At 36.8% G+C, this 7,271-nt stretch overlaps 1 long non-coding RNA gene across 3 annotated transcripts; it reads right to left on the bottom strand.

The window, feature by feature from the left end:
- Window positions 1-3,604: 3,604 nt before the first annotated feature.
- LOC116933727 lies at window positions 3,605-5,003 on the bottom strand. Of its 3 annotated transcripts, XR_006645687.1 has the most exons (4): window positions 4,811-4,993; window positions 4,539-4,676; window positions 4,294-4,460; window positions 3,605-4,218 (listed from the first exon to the last, which is right to left on the bottom strand). It is a non-coding gene; the product is annotated as an uncharacterized LOC116933727 (long non-coding RNA). The 3 variants fall into 3 exon arrangements; XR_006645688.1 differs by having other exon boundaries at window positions 4,294-4,676; window positions 4,768-5,003; XR_006645686.1 differs by having other exon boundaries at window positions 4,294-4,676; window positions 4,811-4,994.
- Window positions 5,004-7,271: the final 2,268 nt, after the last annotated feature.

Genomic DNA, 7,271 nt, shown 5'->3' on the forward strand with positions numbered 1-7,271 from the left:
ACATACACGGGCATGCTGAAGAAAATAAAAGGGTCTGGGAAAACAGCAGGATGTTCTTGATTGCGCACTCCGACCAATATTCGCAATTTTTCTACTCTCCCTCTTACCCTAATTAAAGCATATAACTAGCTATACATGACTTTAAATTAAAATCAAACGAGGATGACATTTTATTCAGAAATAGCGTTCAGTTTTGGTTATAAAACGGTTTACAAAGTTAACGCGCCAGTAGGGTCTAGATGCTACAGGGCTAGAATTAATTATTCAGAATATTTCAATAACAAATGATTTGACGAGAAAATCAATTAAGTTTTCAGAATAAGCATTAGGTTTTGAGTATAACGTGTGATTTTAAACGATTTCCAAGAGATTTCGTATTTTGGTCGATTTTGACAAAAGTGGTAAGGGTATAGCCTTCCCACTTTTTCATTTTTGACGAAAATCTAGGTATGGCTAAAAATACATGATATCGATTCGAAATTGAACGTTAATTATGAAAATTGACTTTTTTTTTACGCGAGACTTAGAGTCTATTAAATAAACGTAATAAACGGGTCAACAAAGTCAGTGCGCCAACGCGCGCGCGCAATGACACAATTATTCCTTATATTTCAAAAACGGCTGGTATAACGATCAAACAAACAATTTTAGAGAAATCAGCGTTAAATTTTGAGTGTAATGTGTATCTTTCAAAGTATTTCAAGAGGCTTATTTTTTTGCAGATTTTGAGGGGAAAATTGGGGGACTCCCTTCAATTTTTCCCCACTTTTTTCCTTTTTTTTCGCGAAAATTCAAGATAAGCTACTAACTATACATGATTAATATTCTAAATTGAATGAGAATTTCAAAAATTAACTTTTATTTTCCGTAAAACTTGAAATTTTCGAAATAAAAGTTAAAAAATGGTGATACAGTAAAATTATTAAGAATATTTCAATAACGGATGATTTGACGAGAAAATGAATTAAATTTTCAGAATCAGCATTAGATTTTGAGTATAACGTGTGGTTTTGAACGATTTCCAAGAGATTTCGTATTTTGGTCGATTTTGACAAAAGTGGTAAGGGTATATAGCCTTCCCACTTTTTCATTTTTGATGAAAATCTAAGTATGACTAAAAATACATGATTTCGATTCAAAATTGAACAAGAATCACGAAAATCAACTTTATTTTTACGTGGGATCTACAGTTTTCAAGTTATTCGAATTGAAAGCTGCTTTGCTCGAAACCACTTTGATTGCCAAACATATAGTTAACGGGAAAACCAAATTAACCACACGGCGCACAAGAGACACTTTGAAATAGTTGATTACATTCTCAAGTTTTTACCTGGAATTTCTTTTCGTTTCTCATGGTGTCTATCTATAATGTTATCTCAAACCGCAAAAACACTGCCTATACATTGATCAAGTGAAAATCATCTACTGTATAAGTTGGATTCATTTTCCCTCCCAGCATCGAAAGTCCATCGCAATTATCAATTTAGATCGTTATACATGCTATCATTGAACTCCTTTTCAACGGCTGTTAATCCAAAGGTATTTTTATCGAAACGAACGTCGTGAGAATCCACTGCGATCGTTACAATACATCAAGCGAATACATCGGACCTTTTAAAAAAATAGCTATGCCTCTCACACTTTCTGATATTAGAAGAAAAACCAACTATAAAGGACTGTAGACCATACACGCATTAAAAGGGTACTTAAGCACCACGACTATCCATCTTGTTTTCTTAATGGTTATTGCCGTAGACTTATAAATACGTCCGTAATCGCTCCGATGCCAACAGCAGGCCTTCGAGGATATAGAAGACAAAACCAGAAGGGGAGAAAGGAAAAAGAAGCCTTTTGCTTCGGGATCTATTCGGACTTTGGAGGATCTTCTGATGACTTTTTCTCGTTTTCTATAGTGCTATATATATAAAGGGCCTGATGTGTATGTTTCGTTTGAAGACGTTGCGATTTATACAAAAGGACCGAGGAATATAGCGTTTCTTTTCCTCCCCGCCGTTTCTTATTTCCGTCTATAAAAAGGAGAGCCGGCTTAATTGGTTGGATTACACTTTCTCTGTTTGTTAATGCTGTTTTTACATTCGTTTCTTTATACCAAACGATGTGTAGTGTGCATTTTTTAATGCGGTATATAATAATTGTGATTCAAAAACAGCACCAGTTGCCAATATCGATCTGATTCTTATTATATTTTATGCAACAATGAAACATTGAAAAACAAAATCTCGTCCAAAATTCTGTTGAATTAATAGAATTAGTTTTCTAGGAAGTCAGCCATGAAACGGTGCAATAACAACAGCCAAAAACAAGGAGGGGGGAACGGTCGTCAACTGGACCCTTCCGCTTTTTTTTTGCTTTTTCCGCTCCCCTGTCGTTTTCCGTGGGGAAAGAAAAACAAAGTCCGGCGTTTACGATGACTAGGCCTAAATATATACTGTATATACGACGAAGAACATATGAAATAGTAATTAAACTTCAAAAAAAAAAAACAAGTTGGTGGGATATTTATGTACAGCCTATATATCCTTCCTTGTTATATTGGACTGCGAGAGAGGCGTTTGCCTTTCACGCAACGTGTAAATATATCCAAGAAAAACAGAAATGCGAACGAAAAATGTTAATTAAAAAACGTGTTGAAATCCTTAAAGAGGAATACGAAATGAAGGATGCTATAGAGATCCACTGGCGTTTCGATTCGAATTGAGAAAAGCGTGAGCAAACTTCCATCAAGGCGATTGCCCATTTCTGTATCAGATAATGCGATCGTTTGCGCAGCGTGAAACTATTTCTTGGCGCATTTTTAAACCTCTGGTTTGACCAGTATTTCGTTACGCAATAGGCCCCAAATTAGAAATCAATAAGGATGATAGTTGGCCCTCGTGAACTGGCCGAAATTGCGGTCCGTCAAGATATGAAACCAAACTTCACACGCTCTGTTTTCTGTTGTAGTTCCATTGTTGTACATTGAAAGCTCGCACTTATTCACGAAACGGTATATATGAGTTAGACAGAGATAACTTTAACTGGTTAAAGAAAATGAGACAGCTCGTTTAATAGGACAATAAAACAGGGAGCCAGCCGTGTCAAAAGACAATTGAGTTGAACTATACCTATAGAGAAAACTGGCTGCCTTTTGTGTGAACCTAGATTCATTGGTTTTGCGTGAACCTTTTGCTTGTTTGTCAACGTCTTTTAACGCTCTTGTGCTGTGTACTTTAGCCTGAACTCGGCTACACAGACTAATGAGTCGTAATTAACCAATGATGTAGCGCTGCAATGTGCAAAAGTCAAGGGAAACTCGAACTCTGTAACGAATTGTTTTGAAAGACATTAAAGACCATCGAAAAATATAAAAAAAATAAAAGGGAAAAGGAAAGCACTTAAAAACAAACAGAAAGGGAAGCTTTCTCAGTTTGTTATGGTATTTTTTAAACCCCCCCCCTTTTTTTTTATTGCGATTTTATTTCCGAGAAAATGACACAATTTATGTGTCTCACATACATTATTTTTACCTGTAAAAAAAAAACCAACTGTTTTTCCAACAAAATTTCTTTGTTGCTGTTGTTGTTGTTGTTTAATTGCATTTTCATAAAGACATTGATTCGGTTATCTATTTTTCTCTGTTTCATTTGCTTTTTAACGTACATCTATACGTGCGTTCGAGTGGCATCAACGACCTCTTCTTGCACTTATACATATATAATACACCACAGAATAATATCAAATGTATACGTATATATAATGCATAATATTTGATATAAGAAAGAAGCGATGCATAATGTTCCATGTTTTTCTTCCTTTTTTTTTTCTTTCTTTCTTCCCCCCATCGTTTCCAAATCTTGTACCTGTTTTTCTTTTGGCTTTGAGACTTTTTTTTTTTTTCAAAGTCAGCGGGGGGGTTGGACCAAGAATATTAAAATGAAGAGACCCCCTACTGTTTTTAGTTTTTTTTCTTTTTTTTTTTTTTTTTAATTCCATCTTTTTAAGGACATGCTTCCATCCAGCTCTATGGCTGGTTGATTTCTTCCTGGCAATGGCGGTTCTTTTTCTCTGGCCGTTCCCGATTCCGCGCACAGCACACGGCGTTCGCTTCATTATCTCAAGCACGTTTGGTGTATATTTATATTTATTCGAAAAGAGGCCTGCAAGCCTCTTCTCTCTGCCAAGGAAAGAAGATGGTGATGATGAGATGCCAGTAATATTCTGAAAAGATGCATACCAAGTCGTATATAAAGACTTATTATATAGCAATTTGAATGAAACGATATATTTATATACGAATCTCTCTTATTTATCGTTTTGTGTACATATGTCCCATTCGTTGATTGTATTCACCGTGAGTAACGGTATGCAGTTATTTATTTGATAACACCTCTTTTCTTTTGGAAATAGCGAAAAAAATGCGCGATCGTTCTTCCGCACTGTCAGCTTGTCTTTGCTTCTTTCTATACTGAAAAGAATTTCGTAAAACAGAGAGAGCATTTTCAAGAAAAATATCGAAAAAAAATAAACGAACGATTCACCGGTAGGATCATCGATATACGAATAGCCAATCACGTTCACGTGCCCTCCTTGTTGTAACGAGCATTCGAATAGTCGACGTTCCCCTTGGCCATCTTTACGTCTGTAAAACACGACAGGAGGTCTTCCTCCTTTCAATTCTAACGGCCCATTAGAAAAATCCCACACACAAAACAAAAAAAAAATTAAACGACACACCAAAATTAAAAAAAGAGGGGGATTCCAATTAACTGTTGTTCGTCTTATTTGATCAAATCAAATTATCTCTCCTTACGGTGTACATATACAGGAACGCGCGCGATGGCTAAATATTTCCAACAGACACAGCGCTGCGTGTGTGTGTGTGTTACACACACTGCGCAGTAAAATAGTGAAGAGGATGAAATATTCATTGGGTGGCCGAGTTTGTTCTACACATCGGTGAAGAAAGAGAAGCAGACAGAAACTGACAAGAGGTGCGGGGGCAGCAGCAACGGCAGCCACGCCGTAAACTTGTCAGCCAAAACACCACCCCGAAAGAGTCGCGCGCGATCGCCCCCTTTTTTTCCAAAAAGAAAAACGCAGCGGGTTTCTCCTTATAGTTTTTTTTTGTTTTTTTCACTCTTTTTATTTTTCTAGCAAATAGAAGAAGAAAAAAAAAAAAAAACTCCGACGTAATGCCGAAGTCTCCTGCCGTGTCCCCCCAACCGTTCGACCAGTCACTTAAATATCGACAACTAATCCCGCCGCTCCTTTCGCCGCTCCTCATAATAGTTATAGTAGCTGCCGTTGCGCACATAGCTGTCCAGTTGTATATCATACACGCTGCTACCTCCGTCTATTATATAATACAGAACTTCAAAAAAAAACAAAACAAAGATGATTACAGTGTTGCTATATACGTTTGACTTTTGTTTGAGGGAAGAGTTCATTTGCATCAGTGATGAAACAAATGGCAATAAGCGAACAAACAGAATGGGGAATTCTATTTTAGTTGCATCAACTTTTTGGGTTATGTATATAAGCAAGAAGAAGAATAAAAAAGAATTAAAAAAAAAAAGTTTAAGGGAAAAGAAAAAAAGAGAGAGAGAGAAGTATGGCCGGACGTCGACATGTCACAGCCAAAGAGAAAAGAGATAAGCTGGTGATATTTGTGACCTGCCCGTGACTATCGTTGTAAACACGGGCTCAACCTTCTAGTCGACACATCTCTCTTTTCTTTTTCTTTTTTCTGTTCTTAGACTTTGCTTCGCTTATGTCGTCCCTTCTATTCCACTTCTTTATATATATATATATATACACACAAGACGTTTGAAAGAAACAGCGTATATATATAATATCAAGATTCTTAGATCAGATATATACAGAGAAAGAGAGACTATACAGTCTTATAGCCATCTGTTTGGACTTTTTTTTTTTTTTCTTTACGAAGAAAAAAAAAAACAAAACAAACTCAGGTGTGTCTTGGCCCTCAGATAGTTTGTGACACACTCGTACACACGACGCTCTTTGATTCATTTCGGTTCTTTTTCCACCTTGGACCATATCTTGCAATCAAACACGTCCTCCTATCTTTGTTCCTTCGTTCTCCATTCTCTGAAATGTCCGAGTCTCCTCTCTTTCTCTCTCTCGGGTTATTGTTTTGTAAGGTTTTCTTCCTTTTTTTCATTTCTATTTCAATGACCGCAGTAAAAGGCACATCGCATTATACATGAATACACAAATAAATTTATGATGTCCTTTTGCAACGACCGATGTTTTGCCTCTATAAAACAAACTGGTCAAAAAGAGAGACCCTCTGTTGTGTGTGTGTGTGTGTGACTTTATATAGATATTATAGACCTATATAGCGCGGCAACTATATACCATATAGCTGTGGCTTTTAATGTTGTCCATCAATTGTAGTTTGATGTCAATTATAGCACTGGCATTTTCTTCAAACATCTACTCCACCCACTACCGTGTTTTTCGTCTTATCTTTTCGAGATTTTTACTGTTCCACCAGCGATGATGTTGTTGTTCTTTTCCCAGTCGCCCTGTAATACTTTGACTGTATACTCGAAAATGTCAAGTCCTTCGTCTCCAATGTCTGTAAAAAGAAAAATAAATAAAAATAAATCGTTAGCGCAGACTGACGGAGCGTAACATCCTTTTGTTTTTAAATGCCATCAACGTTTTTATATCCTTGGTCAGTTCACATCACCCGAACTAAACTGAAAAATAAAGGGAATTTCCTTTAAATCTAAAAATCAGCTGAATTTTTAGTCGACACATCAAATGTTGAAAAGTTGAAAACAACGACCGTGCCATACGTATATATAATCGTAATCACATCAAACTGAAATGCCATTTGCGTGGGGGGGGGGGAGTACAATGAGACGGTTCATTTCTTATTCCCATTTCACCTTACATATAACAGAGGCGAACGAATTCTATTATACCTGCTGGAGCCATTCCACCCTTCACGGGCTTGCCTTTTCTTCTATATCGAATTAGAAAAAAATAACTCTCTTCGCTGTAGACTATAGAACGGAGGAGTTGCGTATAATTGACGCCACCGCGGCGCTCCGACTAATTGCATTTCAGAGCAGCTATAGATGAGCGAAATGGCTGCCACCATCATCTAGATTGCTGCATGTGAAACTGGCCCAGCAGTCGCTCTTATGCAGTAGCCAATTATATGCAACCGATCGATAATTGTATGCAAACGTAATCTAAAACAGTTTTTCTTTTTTTGTGTGTGCTGCCGTTTTTAA

This window comes from Daphnia magna, linkage group LG4 (assembly GCF_020631705.1).
Source record: "Daphnia magna isolate NIES linkage group LG4, ASM2063170v1.1, whole genome shotgun sequence".
Lineage (NCBI taxonomy): Eukaryota > Metazoa > Arthropoda > Branchiopoda > Diplostraca > Daphniidae > Daphnia > Daphnia magna.